Source organism: Engystomops pustulosus, chromosome 6 (genome assembly GCF_040894005.1).
Source record: "Engystomops pustulosus chromosome 6, aEngPut4.maternal, whole genome shotgun sequence".
NCBI lineage: Eukaryota > Metazoa > Chordata > Amphibia > Anura > Leptodactylidae > Engystomops > Engystomops pustulosus.
Genome location: NC_092416.1, coordinates 124,277,305 through 124,295,980, shown reverse-complemented (window position 1 = coordinate 124,295,980; position 18,676 = coordinate 124,277,305). Strand labels below are relative to the sequence as shown.

General features: G+C 46.4%; 1 long non-coding RNA gene across 4 annotated transcripts in view; it reads right to left on the bottom strand.

Moving 5' to 3' along the window:
- LOC140064212 (uncharacterized) overlaps positions 1-18,676 on the bottom strand; it is a 92,719-nt gene that overhangs the window by 15,852 nt on the left and 58,191 nt on the right. The gene's annotated exons all lie outside the window — the stretch shown is intronic.

The window sequence follows — 18,676 nt, the reverse complement described above, 5'->3', positions numbered from 1 at the left end:
GTATTTCGCCCGCTCGAGAAAATGGCAGCTCCCGCCGTTTTGCTTTTTGGCGGCCAGAAACAGAGCCAATCACAAGCCAGGAGACTCTGCACTCCACCCAGCATGACGTGGTACCCTTACACGTAGATAGCAGTGGTTGGCTGGCCAGATCAGGTGACCCTGGGATAGACTAGCCGCTGCCCGCGCTGCTCGGATCATTCTCTGTCTGGATGCCGCTAGGGAGAGAGCTGCTGCTGCTCAGGGAAAGCGTTAGGGTGTTCTATTAGCTTACTGTTAGGCAGGAGTGATTCTAAAAGAACCCAACAGCCCTTCTTAGGGCTACAATAACGTTATAATTTTTTTTTTTTTTTTATTTGCAGCTAGTACCATATTGTGAGGAATTAGCAGGGGGACTTGCTACCGTTGTGTTTAGCTCTTAGTGACACACATATCCACCTCAAACACCAAAGTGGGAAAATTTATTAGGGGTTTGAGTAGAATTAGGCACAGTCTGCCAGTTTCTTTTTATTTTACGTTTATTTTTTTCATAACTCAGCGTCATCTCATCTGGCATAGTAGTGTGCTGTAATACTTGGCTAGAAAATAGCCATAGGAGAATACAAACGTCTTAATTACGCCTACAGTAGCGTTATATATATTTGATTTCTGGTTGATCTGCTGGTGGCTGTACTTGCTGCAGTGCATCTACTATCAAATTGGGAGCAATTTGGAGTCAGACTTGCGACCACTGTGTTTTAGTGACGCACATATCCATCGCAAAGACCGAAGTGGGAAAATTTATTAGGGCCCGGGGTTGTATTTCAATTAGGCACAGTCTGCCAGTTTCTTTTTATTTTACGTTTATTTTTTTCATAACTCAGCGTCATCTCATCTGGCATAGTAGTGTGCTGTAATACTTGGCTAGAAAATAGCCATAGGAGAATACAAACGTCTTAATTACGCCTACAGTAGCGTTATATATATTTGATTTCTGGTTGATCTGCTGGTGGCTGTACTTGCTGCAGTGCATCTACTATCAAATTGGGAGCAATTTGGAGTCAGACTTGCAACCACTGTGTTTTAGTGACGCACATATCCATCGCAAAGACCGAAGTGGGAAAATTTATTAGGGCCCGGGGTTGTATTTCAATTAGGCACAGTCTGCCAGTTTCTTTTTATTTTACGTTTATTTTTTTCATAACTCAGCGTCATCTCATCTGGCATAGTAGTGTGCTGTAATACTTGGCTAGAAAATAGCCATAGGAGAATACAAACGTCTTAATTACGCCTACAGTAGCGTTATATATATTTGATTTCTGGTTGATCTGCTGGTGGCTGTACTTGCTGCAGTGCATCTACTATCAAATTGGGAGCAATTTGGAGTCAGACTTGCGACCACTGTGTTTTAGTGACGCACATATCCATCGCAAAGACCGAAGTGGGAAAATTTATTAGGGCCCGGGGTTGTATTTCAACTAGGCACAGTCTGCCATTTCCTTTTTTATTTTACGTTTATTTTTTTCATAACTCAGCGTCATCTCATCTGGCATAGTAGTGTGCTGTAATACTTGGCTAGAAAATAGCCATAGCAATAGGATAGCATCGTTTGGTTTTAAAAACTAAAAAACACAAAAAAAAAACAAAAAAAAAAAAAAAAAGTTAAAAAAAAAATACAACTTATAACTCTCATTTTCAAAATGTTTAACCCGAGGGCTAGGGGTAGAGGACGAGGGCGGGGGTCAGAGGCCGTGGTCCTGGGCGGGGTGAGACACCACCTGCTTATGAGGGAGCAGGGGAACGCCGCAGAGCTACACTCCCTAGGTTCATGTCTGAAGTTACTGGGAATCGTGGTAGAGCACTGTTGAGGCCAGAACAGTGCGAACAGGTGATGTCGTGGATTGCCGACAATGCTTCGAGCAATTTGTCCACCAGTCAGTCTTCCACGCAGTCCACCCATGTCACCGAAATCGGCACTCCTCCAGCTCCTGCACCTCAGCCTCCTCCCCCCCAGTCTGCCCCCTCCCAGCAAAATTTGGCATTTGAACCGGCATACTCTGAGGAATTGTTTTCTGGACCCTTCCCACAGTCACAAACCACTTGTCCGGTTGCTGATGAGCAATTTTCCGATGCCCAGGTTTTCCACCAGTCGCAGTCTGTGGGTGATGATGACCTTGTTGACGTAGTGGAAGAAGTGTGTAAAGAGGTGTCCGACGATGAGGAGACACGGTTGTCAGACAGTGGGGAAGTTGTTGTCAGGGCAGGAAGTCCGAGGGGGGAGCAGACTGAGGGATCGGAGGATGATGAGGTGACAGACCCAAGCTGGGTTGAGAGGCCGGGTGAACACAGTGCTTCTGAGACGGAGGAGAGTCCTCGACCAGAACAGGTTGGAAGAGGCAGTGGTGGGGCCAGACGGAGAGGCAGGGCCAGAGCTGGTGCATCAGCGCCAAATGTGTCAACTAGTGAAGCTCCCGTGGCGAGGGCTCCTGCGGCGAGGGCTAGATTTTCAGAAGTCTGGAGGTTCTTTAAGGAAACACCGGATGACCGACGGACTGTGGTGTGCCACATTTGCCAAACCAGGATCAGCAGGGGTTCCACCACTACTAGCTTAACTACCACCAGTATGCGCAGGCATATGAATGCTAAACACCCCACTCAGTGGCAACAAGCGCGTTCACCTCCGGCCGTGCACACCACTGCTCCTTCCCCTGTGTCAGCTGATAGTCAGCCCCCTGCCCAGGACCCTGCCACAAAAACCCCATCGTCACCTCCACGATCCTCCACAGCATCCACCAGCGTTCAGCTCTCCATACCCCAGACGCTGGAGCGGAAACGCAAATATAGTGCAACCCACCCCCACGCCCAAGCCCTTAATGTGCACATCTCCAGATTGCTAAGCCTGGAGATGCTGCCCTATAGGCTAGTAGAGACCGAGGCCTTTCGCAGCCTCATGGCGGCGGCCGCCCCTCGGTATTCGGTCCCCAGCCGCCACTACTTTTCCCGATGTGCCGTCCCAGCCCTGCACCAGCACGTGTCAGACAACATAATCCGTGCCCTGACCAACGCCGTTTCTGACAAGGTCCACCTGACCACGGACACGTGGACGAGTGCTGCCGGGCAGGGCCACTATATATCTCTGACGGCACATTGGGTTAACTTGGTGGAGGCTGGGACCGAGTGTGACCCTGCGGCTGGTCATATACTGCCGACGCCGAGGATTGCGGGGCCTACCTCGGTCCAGGTGTTTGAGGCCTACTATGCCTCCTCCTCCTCCCACCCCTCCTCCACCTCCTCCTCCGAACGACCATCCGTGGGCATGGCGCCATCAGTCGGTAGCTCTAGGCACAGCAGCAGTGCCGTCGCTAAGCGACAGCAGGCGGTGCTCAAACTGCTGAGCCTAGGCGATAAAAGGCACACCGCCCAAGAACTATTACAGGGCATCACGGCGCAGACTGATCTGTGGCTGGCACCGCTGAACCTGAAGCCAGGCATGGTTGTGTGTGACAACGGCCGTAACCTGGTGGCGGCTCTGCAACTCGGCAGACTGACACATGTGCCATGCCTGGCCCATGTGTTAAATCTGATAGTTCAGCGTTTCCTCAAGACATACCCCAATCTGTCTGATTTGCTCACGAAGGTGCGCCGCATCTGTGCGCATTTCAGGTAGTCCAGCACATATGCTGCCACTCTCAGGGCAGCGCAGCGCCGCCTCCAACTGCCCGCTCACCGACTGTTGTGCGACGTGCCCACGAGGTGGAATTCAACACTGACCATGTTATCCAGAGTTTACCAGCAGCGCCGAGCGATTGTAGACTGCCAGATGTCAACTTCCACCAGAACTGGTAGTCAGGTCAGTCAGCTTCCTCAAGTCTACAATGAGGAGTGGACGTGGATGTCTGATATCTGTCAGGTGCTGAGTAACTTTGAGGAGTCAACACAGATGGTCAGTGGCGATGCCGCCATCATCAGCCTCACCATCCCGCTGCTTGGCCTGTTGAAAAACTCTCTGGTCAGCATGAAGTCGGAAGCTTTGCGCTCCTCACAAGAGACAGGGGAAGAAGATTCCCTTGTTGATAGCCAAAGCACCCTTAGGTCTGTTTCTCAGCGCATATCGGAGGAGGTGGAGGTGGAGGAGGATGAGGAGGAAGAGGAGGAGAATGTTGGCGAGACACAAGAGGGGACCATTGTTGAGTCCTACACTGTTGAGCGTGTATGGGCAGAAGAAGAGGAGTTGGAGGAGTTGGAGGAGGAGGAAATGGACAGTCAGGCCAGTGAGGGGAGTGAATTCTTACGCGTTGGTACTCTGGCGCATATGGCAGATTTCATGCTAGGCTGCCTATCCCGTGACCCTCGCGTTCAAAGAATTTATTCCAGCACCGATTACTGGGTGTTCACTCTCCTGGACCCACGGTACAAGCAAAATCTTTCCACTCTCATCCCTGGAGAGGAAAGGAGTGTGAGAATGCATGAATACCAGCAGGCCCTGGTGCACAAGCTAAAACAGTATTTCCCTTCTGACAGCGCTAGCGGCAGAGTGCGTAGTTCTGCGGGACAAGTAGCGAGGGAGAGTAGGCGAGCAGGCAGCTTGTCCAGCACTGGCAAGGGTACGCTTTACAAGGCTTTTGCCAGCTTTATGTCACCCCAGCAAGACACTGTCACCTGTCCCCAGTCTCGGCAGAGTAGGGCTGATCTTTACAGAAAGATGGTGAGGGAGTACGTAGCTGACCATACCATCGTCCTAAATGATCACACAGCTCCCTACAACTACTGGGTTTCAAAGCTGGACATGTGGCACGAACTGGCGCTCTACGCCTTGGAGGTTCTTGCCTGCCCTGCCGCTAGCGTCTTGTCAGAGCGGGTTTTCAGTGCAGCTGGTGGCATCATCACCGATAAGCGTACACGCCTGTCGACTGACAGCGCTGACAGGCTGACGCTTATCAAGATGAATAAAGCATGGATTTCTCCTAATTTCAAATCTCCAGCAGGTGAAGGAAGCTCAACCTGAATAATTTATCCACTCCTCCTCCTCCTCATTTTCCTCCTTCTCCTCCTCTTTCTACAGTAAAGCAGAGGAAACTGGCTGTTTTTTGACAGGGCCCACTGGCTCTAGGTATAGTACTTTATGCATTTAATTTTTCTGGAGGGCCACCGACACGGTCCTCTGTTTTAAACAATTTTTGGGAGTGCCACATACAGGCACTCAATCTATTCAATTTTTCTGGAGGGCCACCTTTCCGGTCCTCTGTTTTAAACAATTTTTTGGGACTGCCACATACAGGCACTCAATCTATTCCATTTTTCTGGAGGGCCACCTACCTGCTCCTCTGGTTTAAAAACTTTTTTGGACTGCCACATACAGGCACTCAATCTATTCCATTTTTCTGGAGGGCCACCTACCTGCTCCTCTGGTTTAAAAACTTTTTTGGACTGCCACATACAGGCACTCAATCTATTCCATTTTTCTGGAGGGCCACCTACCTGCTCCTCTGGTTTGAAAACTTTTTTGGACTGCCACATACAGGCACTCAATCTATTCCATTTTTCTGGAGGGCCACCTACCTGCTCCTCTGGTTTGAAAAATTTTTTGGACTGCCACATACAGGCACTCAATCTATTCCAATTTTCTGGAGGGCCACCTACCTGCTCCTCTGGTTTGAAAAATTTTTTGGACTGCCACATACAGGCACTATCCAAATTGAATTGTCTCCATAGCAGCCTCCACACGTTGTCTCCATTGCTACCTCCAAAAGTCGTCCATATAGCTGCCTCCATACATCGTCCCTTTATCAAACGAGGTTTGTCAGGCCGAAATTTGGGTTGTTTTCATGGATTCCACATCAAAGTTGTTAACTTTGTCGCCACCCTGCTGTGTTATCCACAAAATACACTGGCAAACTTTTACCATTTACGGATATTATTTCAGCGCTTCTTGCGCATCTGTTTACATTCCCCTCACCCGCCATATCCTAAACTTATAAGAACATTACTACACTTGATCTTATACAAAAGGTTCTTAGAAGTGCTGTTTGGGGAGTAGCCTAGAGACAGGGGCTTGGATTGGCGAAAGCTCGCCTAGCAGCGGAGCGCCAGCTCCATGCGCATCATGCGCTTCTTGCGCATCTGTTTACATTCCCCTCACCCGCCATATCCCAAACTTATAAGAACGCTACTACACTTAACTTGGTGCAGGCTGGGACCGAGTCTGACCCTGGGGCTGGTCATATACTGCCGACGCAGAGGATTGCGGGGCCTACCTCGGTCCAAGTCTCAAAGGCCTACTATACCTCCAAATCCTCCCACCCCTCCTCCACCTCCTCCTCCTCCGAATTACCATCCGTGGGCATGGCGCCATCAGTCGGTAGCTCTAGGCACAGCAGCAGTGCCGTTGCTAAGCGACAGCAGGCGGTGCTCAAACTGCTGAGCCTAGGTGATAAAAGGCACACCGCCCAAGAGCTATTGCAGGGCATTCCACATCAAACTTGTTAACTTTGTCGCCACCCTGCTGTGTAAGCCACAAAATATACTGGAAAACTTTTTTCATTTACGGATATTATTTCAGCGCTTCTTGCGCAGATGTTTACATTCCCCTCACCCGCCATATCCCAAACTTATAAGAACGCTACTACACTTGATCTTATCCGAAAGGTTCTTAGAAGTGCTGTTTGGGGAGTAGCCTAGAGACAGGGGCTTGGATTGGCGAAAGCTCGCCTGGCAGCGGAGCGCCAGCTCCATGCCAAGAACCAACTAACATAGTTTTAACTGCAGCACCTTTAATCTACTACTAGTTCACTGCCTCCATACATCGTCCCCTTATCAAACGAGCTGTGTCAGGCAGAATTTTGGATTGTTTTCATGGCTTCCATGTTAACTTTGTCGCCACCCTGCTGTGTAATCCACAAAATATACTGGCAAACTTTTATTATGTACCAATATTATTTGAGCGCTTCTTGCTCACCTCCTTTGGTTCCTCTCTGCTACCCATTGGTTTGAAGCCTGAGTCCATTTAGGGTATGTCGCCATGCCACTCTCTAGCCTTCCGCTGCTGCCGCTGCCTCTGCATGCCGTCCCCTATAGTGTCAGGGTCAATTATTGGATGTTTTAGATGCTATCTAGCTTCATTCTGTCACTCTGTCATGGCCATGCTGTTGCCCATAATTTTGGCATAATGGTGCATTTAAGCAGCCTCAGAGGCATCCATGCATGCTGCCCCTGCTGTTTCCTGTCCATTTCCGTGGTGTTTCCATCCTTTTCTGAGGTTCCCAGGTGTTTGGCCAAGCTTCCCTGTGCAGAGCCTTGGTCCCCTTGAAAAATGCTCGAGTCTCCCATTGACTTCAATGGGGCTCGTTACTCGAAACGAGCACTCGAGCATCGGGAAAAGTTTGTCTCGAATAACGAGTACCCGAGCATTTTAGTGCTCGCTCATCTCTAATACTTAAGCATCGGCACATGAGGGACCAAAATTGTAAAGTTAAGTGTTCCAAATCGCCCTGACAGGTTCCCTTTAAACTTGCATGGAATAGATCTTTTTAAATAAAAATCCATTAAAGGATATCTACTAGAGATGAGCGAACATGCTCGTCCGAGCTTGATGCTCGGTCGAGCATTAGGGTACTCGAAACTGCTCGTTACTCGGACGAATACTTCGCCCGCTCGAGAAAATGGCAGCTCCCGCCGTTTTGCTTTTTGGCGGCCAGAAACAGAGCCAATCACAAGCCAGGAGACTCTGCACTCCACCCAGCATGACGTGGTACCCTTACACGTCGATAGCAGTGGTTGGCTGGCCAGATCAGGTGACCCTGGGATAGACTAGCCGCTGGCCGCGCTGCTCGGATCATTCTGTCTCTGGATGCCGCTAGGGAGAGAGCTGCTGCTGCTCAGGGAAAGCGTTAGGGTGTTCTATTAGCTTACTGTTAGGCAGGAGTGATTCTCAAAGAACCCAACAGCCCTTCTTAGGGCTACAATAACGTTCTACTTTTTTTATTTTAATTTGCATCTTTTACCATTTTGTGAGGAATTAGCAGGGGGACTTGCTACCGTTGTGTTTAGCTCTTAGTGGCACACATATCCATAGCAAAGACCGAAGTGGGAAAATTCAGTAGGGGTTGGATTTCTATTAGGCAATAACTCAGTGTCATCTCATCTGGCATAGTAGTGTGCTTCCTTTGATACTTGGCTAGAAAATAGCCATAGGAGAATACAAACAGCTTCTTGAAGCCTACAGTAGCGTTCTATATATTTGATTTCTGGTTGATCTGCTGGTGGCTGTAGTTTCTGCAGTGCATGTACTTGCCAATTCTGAGCAATTTGTAGTGAGACTTGCGACCGCTGTGTTCTGCGCTTAGTGGCGCACATATCCATAGCAAAGGCTGAAGTGGCAAAATTCAGTAGGGGTTGGATTTCTATTAGGCAATAACTCAGTGTCATCTCATCTGGCATAGTACTGTGCTTCCTTTGATACTTGGCTAGAAAATAGCCATAGGAGAATACAAACAGCTTCTTGAAGCCTACAGTAGCGTTCTATATATTTGATTTCTGGTTGATCTGCTGGTGGCTGTAGTTTCTGCAGTGCATGTACTTGCCAATTCTGAGCAATTTGTAGTGAGACTTGCGACCGCTGTGTTCTGCGCTTAGTGGCGCACATATCCATAGCAAAGGCTGAAGTGGCAAAATTAAGTAGGGGTTGGATTTCTATTAGGCAATAACTCAGTGTCATCTCATCTGGCATAGTACTGTGCTTCCTTTGATACTTGGCTAGAAAATAGCCATAGGAGAATACAAACAGCTTCTTGAAGCCTACAGTAGCGTTCTATATATTTGATTTCTGGTTGATCTGCTGGTGGCTGTAGTTTCTGCAGTGCATGTACTTGCCAATTCTGAGCAATTTGTAGTGAGACTTGCGACCGCTGTGTTCTGCGCTTAGTGGCGCACATATCCATAGCAAAGGCCGAAGTGGCAAAATTCAGTAGGGGTTGGATTTCTATTAGGCAATAACTCAGTGTCATCTCATCTGGCATAGTACTGTGCTTCCTTTGATACTTGGCTAGAAAATAGCCATAGGAGAATACAAACAGCTTCTTGAAGCCTACAGTAGCGTTCTATATATTTGATTTCTGGTTGATCTGCTGGTGGCTGTAGTTTCTGCAGTGCATGTACTTGCCAATTCTGAGCAATTTGTAGTGGGACTTGCGACCGCTGTGTTCTGCGCTTAGTGGCGCACATATCCATAGCAAAGGCCGAAGTGGCAAAATTCAGTAGGGGTTGGATTTCTATTAGGCAATAACTCAGTGTCATCTCATCCGGCATAGTACTGTGCTTCCTTTGATACTTGGCTAGAAAATAGCCATAGGAGAATACAAACAGCTTCTTGATCTTGAAGCCTACAGTAGCGTTCTATATATTTGATTTCTGGTTGATCTGCTGGTGGCTGTAGTTTCTGCAGTGCATGTACTTGCCAATTCTGAGCAATTTGTAGTGAGACTTGCGACCGCTGTGTTCTGCGCTTAGTGGCGCACATATCCATAGCAAAGGCTGAAGTGGCAAAATTCAGTAGGGGTTGGATTTCTATTAGGCAATAACTCAGTGTCATCTCATCTGGCATAGTACTGTGCTTCCTTTGATACTTGGCTAGAAAATAGCCATAGGAGAATACAAACAGCTTCTTGAAGCCTACAGTAGCGTTCTATATATTTGATTTCTGGTTGATCTGCTGGTGGCTGTAGTTTCTGCAGTGCATGTACTTGCCAATTCTGAGCAATTTGTAGTGAGACTTGCGACCGCTGTGTTCTGCGCTTAGTGGCGCACATATCCATAGCAAAGGCTGAAGTGGCAAAATTAAGTAGGGGTTGGATTTCTATTAGGCAATAACTCAGTGTCATCTCATCTGGCATAGTACTGTGCTTCCTTTGATACTTGGCTAGAAAATAGCCATAGGAGAATACAAACAGCTTCTTGAAGCCTACAGTAGCGTTCTATATATTTGATTTCTGGTTGATCTGCTGGTGGCTGTAGTTTCTGCAGTGCATGTACTTGCCAATTCTGAGCAATTTGTAGTGAGACTTGCGACCGCTGTGTTCTGCGCTTAGTGGCGCACATATCCATAGCAAAGGCCGAAGTGGCAAAATTCAGTAGGGGTTGGATTTCTATTAGGCAATAACTCAGTGTCATCTCATCTGGCATAGTACTGTGCTTCCTTTGATACTTGGCTAGAAAATAGCCATAGGAGAATACAAACAGCTTCTTGAAGCCTACAGTAGCGTTCTATATATTTGATTTCTGGTTGATCTGCTGGTGGCTGTAGTTTCTGCAGTGCATGTACTTGCCAATTCTGAGCAATTTGTAGTGGGACTTGCGACCGCTGTGTTCTGCGCTTAGTGGCGCACATATCCATAGCAAAGGCCGAAGTGGCAAAATTCAGTAGGGGTTGGATTTCTATTAGGCAATAACTCAGTGTCATCTCATCCGGCATAGTACTGTGCTTCCTTTGATACTTGGCTAGAAAATAGCCATAGGAGAATACAAACAGCTTCTTGATCTTGAAGCCTACAGTAGCGTTCTATATATTTGATTTCTGGTTGATCTGCTGGTGGCTGTAGTTTCTGCAGTGCATGTACTTGCCAATTCTGAGCAATTTGTAGTGAGACTTGCGACCGCTGTGTTCTGCGCTTAGTGGCGCACATATCCATAGCAAAGGCCGAAGTGGCAAAATTCAGTAGGGGTTGGATTTCTATTAGGCAATAACTCAGTGTCATCTCATCCGGCATAGTACTGTGCTTCCTTTGATACTTGGCTAGAAAATAGCCATAGGAGAATACAAACAGCTTCTTGATCTTGAAGCCTACAGTAGCGTTCTATATATTTGATTTCTGGTTGATCTGCTGGTGGCTGTAGTTTCTGCAGTGCATGTACTTGCCAATTCTGAGCAATTTGTAGTGGGACTTGCGACCGCTGTGTTCTGCGCTTAGTGGCGCACATATCCATAGCAAAGGCCGAAGTGGCAAAATTCAGTAGGGGTTGGATTTCTATTAGGCAATAACTCAGTGTCATCTCATCCGGCATAGTACTGTGCTTCCTTTGATACTTGGCTAGAAAATAGCCATAGGAGAATACAAACAGCTTCTTGATCTTGAAGCCTACAGTAGCGTTCTATATATTTGATTTCTGGTTGATCTGCTGGTGGCTGTAGTTTCTGCAGTGCATGTACTTGCCAATTCTGAGCAATTTGTAGTGGGACTTGCGACCGCTGTGTTCTGCGCTTAGTGGCGCACATATCCATAGCAAAGGCCGAAGTGGCAAAATTCAGTAGGGGTTGGATTTCTATTAGGCAATAACTCAGTGTCATCTCATCTGGCATAGTACTGTGCTTCCTTTGATACTTGGCTAGAAAATAGCCATAGCAATAGGATAGCATTGTTTGGTTTTAAAAACTCAAAAAAAAACAAAAAACACAAAAAAAAACAAAAAACACAAAAAAAAACAAAAAAAAGTAAAAAAAAAAATAAAGTTATAACTCTCATTTTAAAAATGTTTAACCCGAGGGCTAGGGGTAGAGGACGAGGGCGGGGACGTGGGCGTCCAACTACTGCAGGGGTCAGAGGCCGTGGTCCTGGGCGGGGTGAGACACCACCTGCTGATGAGGGAGCAGGGGAACGCCGCAGAGCTACACTCCCTAGGTTCATGTCTGAAGTTACTGGGACTCGTGGTAGAGCACTGTTGAGGCCAGAACAGTGCGAACAGGTGATGTCGTGGATTGCTGACAATGCTTCGAGCAATTTGTCCACCACCAGTCAGTCTTCCACGCAGTCCACCCATGTCACCGAAATCGCCACTCCTCCAGCTCCTGCACCTCAGCCTCCTCCCCCCCAGTCTGCCCCCTCCCAGGAAAATTTGGCATTTGAACCGGCATACTCTGAGGAACTGTTTTCTGGACCCTTCCCACAGTCACAAACCACTTGTCCGGTTGCTGCTGAGCAATTTTCCGATGCCCAGGTTTTCCACCAGTCACAGTCTGTGGGTGATGATGACCTTCTTGACGTAGTGGAAGTGTGTAAAGAGGTGTCCGACGATGAGGAGACACGGTTGTCAGACAGTGGGGAAGTTGTTGTCAGGGCAGGAAGTCCGAGGGGGGAGCAGACTGAGGGATCGGAGGATGATGAGGTGACAGACCCAAGCTGGGTTGAGAGGCCGGGTGAACACAGTGCTTCTGAGACGGAGGAGAGTCCTCGACCTGAACAGGTTGGAAGAGGCAGTGGTGGGGCCAGACGGAGAGGCAGGGCCAGAGCTGGTGCATCAGCGCCACTGTCAACTAGTGAAGCTCCCGTGGTGAGGGCTCTTGCGGCGAGGGCTAGATCTTCAGAAGTGTGGAGGTTCTTTAAGGAAACACCGGATGACCGACGGACTGTGGTGTGCAACATTTGCCAAACCAGGCTCAGCAGGGGTTCCACCACTACTAGCTTAACTACCACCAGTATGCGCAGGCATATGAATGCTAAGCACCCCACTCAGTGGCAACAAGCCCGTTCACCTCCGGCCGTGCACACCACTGCTCCTTCCCCTGTGTCAGCTGCTAGTCAGCCCCCTGCCCAGGACCCTGCCACAAAAACCCCATCGTCGCCTCCACGATCCTCCACAGCATCCACCAGCGTTCAGCTCTCCATACCCCAGACGCTGGAGCGGAAACGCAAATATAGTGCAACCCACCCGCACGCCCAAGCCCTTAATGTGCACATCTCCAGATTGCTTAGCCTGGAGATGCTGCCCTATAGGCTAGTAGAGACCGAGGCCTTTCGCAACCTCATGGCGGCGGCCGCCCCTCGGTATTCGGTCCCCAGCCGCCACTACTTTTCCCGATGTGCCGTCCCAGCCCTGCACCAGCACGTGTCAGACAACATCATCCGTGCCCTGACCAACGCCGTTTCTGACAAGGTCCACCTGACCACGGACACGTGGACGAGTGCTGCCGGGCAGGGCCACTATATATCGCTGACGGCACATTGGGTTAACTTGGTGGAGGCTGGGACCGAGTCTGACCCTGGGGCTGCTCATATACTGCCGACGCCGAGGATTGCGGGGCCTACCTCGGTCCAGGTGTTTCAGGCCTACTATGCCTCCTCCTCCTCCCACCCCTCCTCCACCTCCTCCTCCGAACTACCATCCGTGGGCACGGCGCCATCAGTCGGTAGCTCTAGGCACAGCAGCAGTGCCGTCGCTAAGCGACAGCAGGCGGTGCTGAAACTGCTGAGCCTAGGCGATAAAAGGCACACCGCCCAAGAGCTATTACAGGGCATTCCACATCAAAGTTGTTAACTTTGTCGCCACCCTGCTGTGTAATCCCCAAAATATACTTGCAAACTTTTACCATTTAGGGATATTATTTCAGCGCTTCTTGCGCATCTGTTTACATTCCCCTCACCCGGCATATCCTAAACTTATAAGAACGCTACTACACTTGATCTTATACAAAAGGTTCTTAGAAGTGCTGTTTGGGGAGTAGCCTAGAGACAGGGGCTTGGATTGGCGAAAGCTCGCCTGGCAGCGGAGCGCCAGCTCCATGCCAAGATCCAACTAACATAGTTTTAACTGCAGCACCTTTAATCTACTACTAGTTCACTGCCTCCATACATCGTCCCCTTATCAAACGAGCTGTGTCAGGCAGAATTTTGGGTTGTTTTCATGGCTTCCATGTTAACTTTGTCGCCACCCTGCTGTGTAATCCACAAAATATACTGGCAAACTTTTATCATGTACCGATATTATTTGAGCGCTTCTTGCTCACCTCCTTTGGTTCCTCTCTGCCACCCATTGGTTTGAAGCCTGAGTCCATTTAGGGTATGTCGCCATGACACTCTCTAGCCTGCTGCCGCTGCCTCTGCATGCCGTCCCCTATAGTGTCAGGGTCAATTATTGGATGTTTTAGATGCTATCTAGCTTCATTCTGTCACTCTGTCATGGCCATGCTGTTGCCCATAATTTTGGCATAATGGTGCGATTATGCAGCCTCAGAGGCATCCATGCATGCTGCCCCTGCTGTTTCCTGTCCATTTCCGTGGTGTTTCCATCCTTTTCTGAGGTTCCCAGGTGTTTGGCCAAGCTTCCCTGTGCAGAGCCTTGGTCCCCTTGAAAAATGCTCGAGTCTCCCATTGACTTCAATGGGGTTCGTTATTCGAGACGAGCACTCGAGCATCGGGAAAAGTTCGTCTCGAATAACGAGTACCCGAGCATTTTAGTGCTCGCTCATCTCTAATATCTACCATCAGTTTCAACTATGTGCTTGTTTCTTTATGAACAAAGTGGAACAGTTCTTAATGGGTAAAGAAGTGTCACAATTTGTGAAAAAAAGAGTTCTAAAAAAATTAATTTATTGGAGGCTCAGGCTTATGTCACCCGAACGTCTCTAGGCATCGCCGGCTTTTAATTTATAAATGTTACTCTCATACTCTCCAAGACCCCGCTCTCTTCATGCTCCTCGGGCAGGAGCTGGCAAGACTAGCAGGACTAGCAGTTTGGTGCATTAAAAAATTAAAAGCAGGCAATGCAGAAAGGCACTCAGGTAACATCAGCCTGAGCGCCTCTGGCTAATTTTCATATTTTTATTACCTCTATTTCTCAACAACTTTTTTTCTCATTTTCTTTACTCACTAAGAACAGTTCTACTTAGTACATAATGAAATGTGCACGTAAGTGATACACATGTTCCATCAGTGAAACTATAGTAGATGTCCTTTAATGATTTGGACTGCGAGTTAGCTAGCACTGGATACCTTATGGTCTTCCATGCCCAATAAAAACACAAACAACTTATATTTATCATTTTGCTTCGTGTTGGTAGTCCACAGCGGTCAATTTTATCCAAGTTTATATAGAACTTGAGCACCTTTTGTGTAATCACTTCAGCAGGCCGCAAAGCGATATTCCATCTTTCACGCTATCGCAGCTTTCCATGTCTCCCAATCACATAAGAAGTTCCGCCAACTTTGACTTGAAATTCACAACAGGAAATGATATAAATGTCACAACCAGCTCCAAAAACCCAGGGGATTGAGAGCAGGACAAATAGCATCCTATGAAAAGAGGGATCAGGGAGGTATGATGAACTCTTTTATATATCCACCGCCCACCAGTGTCAGGAGACCCCTTGTTTCATTCATAATCCTTCAGGGATGTGTGCTTATCCCACTGCAATTAACCCCTTGTATGCTGCCCCCTAGCAATAAAACCTGATATGAGGAAGGGCTTTACAATGACCTCTACTTGTCCGCATTCCCTTTTCCTATATAGTACGGAGTACTACTGTTATTTTTTTTATTTCTTTGGGATGCATCCTTTCTTCATAATTGTACTATGCTATGCTTGGCCCACTTGTAAGATTTCAGTTCTTAAAATGCAGACCAAATATTAAGCATATTTCAGACTGAATATTGTGCCTGGGACCTTTGTGCTGCTGTCACTCACTGCCTCCATACTGAAAGCGTAGTTACAGGACAGTATTCCCATGGGCAGGCAAGGACTCATAGCATCTTAGACAACTGTGATGTTTAGAGTTCAGGTTGTAGAGAAGGGTTTGGAATTTTTTATCCACATTAAAACTTAAAGTAAATTGGAACTGGTTTCCAATGTAAATCGCTGTGTTTCTATATTTTAGTTTTTTATTTATTCAGTTTTGGAAGTGAAATCAGTAATGGATTAAAAGTAGGGAAAGTACCACTTTCCACTACGACTACAACTTTTATATGATGTTTGCCCTTTATAATCCAAAGCTGGATTAAAAAATTTGAACATATGTTCCTTCTGTTTAGGATGCAGTTCCCCCCTTCATTTTCAGCTAAATATTTGTTAACAGTGAAAGTGTGAAAGTAAAATGCTAGTCATCTGTGTTTTCTATAACATTGACAGCTGTAAAAAAAATATATTTACCGGGACTGGAACGCATGTTAGTTGCTATGGTAACCTGTTCCATTACACAAAGCTGATTCAAGGTCCTTTTGACCAAGAGTACGATCTTGGCTGCATCCTCCCTGTTATTTTTGGATTATAATTTGATATAAAGATGAGAAAATTAGTGTTATTATTTTCATGATATGCTATAGAGAGCTTGGAAGGGACATTATACTTCACTGGAAACGTAAAGAGCTATTTACAAAAGTGCAAAATACTTTCCCTGCAGTGTTAATGCTTTAGAAACCATATTTGTGTATGTGCATACATTTTCTGTAAGATAGGCTGAGACCGTAGTAGAATCAACATATTTCATGCATAGCAAATGAACTGAAGGAACTAGGAGAGAGTAGCAAAAATATTCATGCTTATATAAAAACTCTATAGCACTGATAAAATCTGCAAAAATATAATATCTGCTTCTCTAGGAATGAACCAATAAACGGTGTGAAAGTAAATTCAACAATAATCCAACTGTAAATCTTTGCATCATAATATCATCCAGAGCAAGACTACAACAAAAGTTGACAGAATAGGTAGCTATTCCTAAGTCTGCCAAGACAATCTCCAAACGGAGGTGCATTCCACTTCCTGACCCTAAAATGGGCACCGTAGTAGCCAAGCCTGTTCCCTACAGACCAGGAACAATGGCCACATTTATCAAAACTAGTGTAGTCTGTACTATGTGCAGTTTGCCTGTGCAGTGTGCCACATTACCGGCAATCAGAACTGGCGCACGGTGTTCATTAATCTGGCACCCCCGGCACTGCTCTGGAAGTGTGCACCATTCTTTGGTGCACTTTTTTCATGCTGCAGAATTGCAGTGCAGACAAAATTGTGGCGTATGTCAGTAATAAATGAGCCGCAAAATCCGACTAAACAATAGCAAGCCCATATAGGTGCACATTTTTTCTGTCTTGTTGGACAAAGTGCAGCCGTGACACAAAACTGGCACTGCCACTTTATAAACACATGTACAAGCAGTTTGCACATTCTTTTCAGCGCAAAGTCAGACAGAAAACTGGTGCAAACGCTTAATAAATGTGGGCCAATGACTTTGAAACAGTACTGTCAAAGATGAGACTTACAGGTTTGGCTATTGTCTCATGTCATTTTTGCATTTTCCTCAAAATTCTTAGGGTAACCTTTTAAACCCACTCTAACATTCAGCTTAAACACTCATACCACAACAGTCTCAATGAAGAATTTAGAGGGGCATAGTCAGACTTTGCATACCCCCTATCTTGCTACTGCCTTCTTCAAACTCATTAGGTACTTTGGTGCACTGCGATTAATGACACATTAAGGGCATTTATTATTTGCTTTGCAACAGGTTTTTTGGCAGCCATTTTTCTTGGTTAGCTTTTCTGACATAACTTTTTTTTTATTGTCACTCAATTTGGGTGCAGCTCTTCAATCCCAACACTTTTTCTGCACTTCTAGTTTCCTAAATTTGTTATCACCTTTTTTGTTGCAAATTTGGACCAACAAAAAGCAAGTCTACCAACTTTTAAATCAATTCATGAATATGGTTTGACATATTTGATGCTCATTCATTTTATGGTCCGCCAAATTATTTAAGGCTGTGTACCACAATATAAAATGTCCGTGCAATGGCATTGCTGCTAAAATGAGGTGCCAAAAACCAACATCCAACAACAAAAATACTGAATGCCCCCCCTCCCATTGGCTGCCTATCATCTCCCCTCCCCCCTGTGTGGAGAACATTAATTAGTAATGACAAAAAGGGTAGTAGGTCATTATATAATCAAGTAAGGCTTGAAATAGCTGTGTGCTTCACATGGACTGCAAACAGGGTGAAGTTTTCTACCCATTGGAGATACAAAGAGTGAGCAGATGTGCTACAAATCTTAGCAAAAACAGTACCTGCTCTATAATTCACGGCCACACGGCTTAGTCGTGGTGTGGTGAGACATAATGCAAGTCAATGGAGGCTGTAAACTGGAAGAGTATAGCATAACTAAGAGTACAGAGATAAAAGTAGTGATGGTGTGTTGCAACTACAAGACTGGCCTCCAAGCATTGCATTACGAGTGCCAGTTACTTTGAGTAACTACTACACAAATGACAAAGCTGATCAGTTCAGGGGTCAGGAGTCAGCCACCTATCAATCAGATTGTGTGATACTTCTGAAAGATACAGATGAGCAGTGGCAGACAAGAGTGAGAGGCGAAGTGGTATAAATTCCATGCTGTAGTCTTGTAGAGTCATTATCTACGCCCCAGTATGTGACTTGCCTTCTACCACATGAAAGTGAATAGGCAGAGAATTTTCTTGACTCGTACTAAAGTTTGAAATAATTTAGTGGTATAAATTTGAATTTATTAAATAATAGTGGTGGGTACCGAAATTTGCACATAAAGTCTGTTCTGGAATCATAGTTTACAACAAAGCATACTATGTCTACATTGATATGATCTACTCATGACTAAAAGGATAACCTTATTGCTCTCTACATTACAATGGTATCCAAATGACATGATATCTAACACAGTAGCTTATCAGATGCCTACAGCAGAAGCGTGCAGAAATTCATAACCATTTTTTGTAATGAGATGCTGCATTTCCTCTAAGGAAATTAATGCTGACTTGGGTGCTATAATATTCAAGCTTCTAAAGATGTGATACATAAAAAGGTAGAAATTAAATCTTACGCCAGTAGTCATGTGAATCCAGAGAGATAGAACTCACACACCTATGGAGAGAAGGATACACGTGCATAAACATGCCTTTTAAACAATTTCAAAGG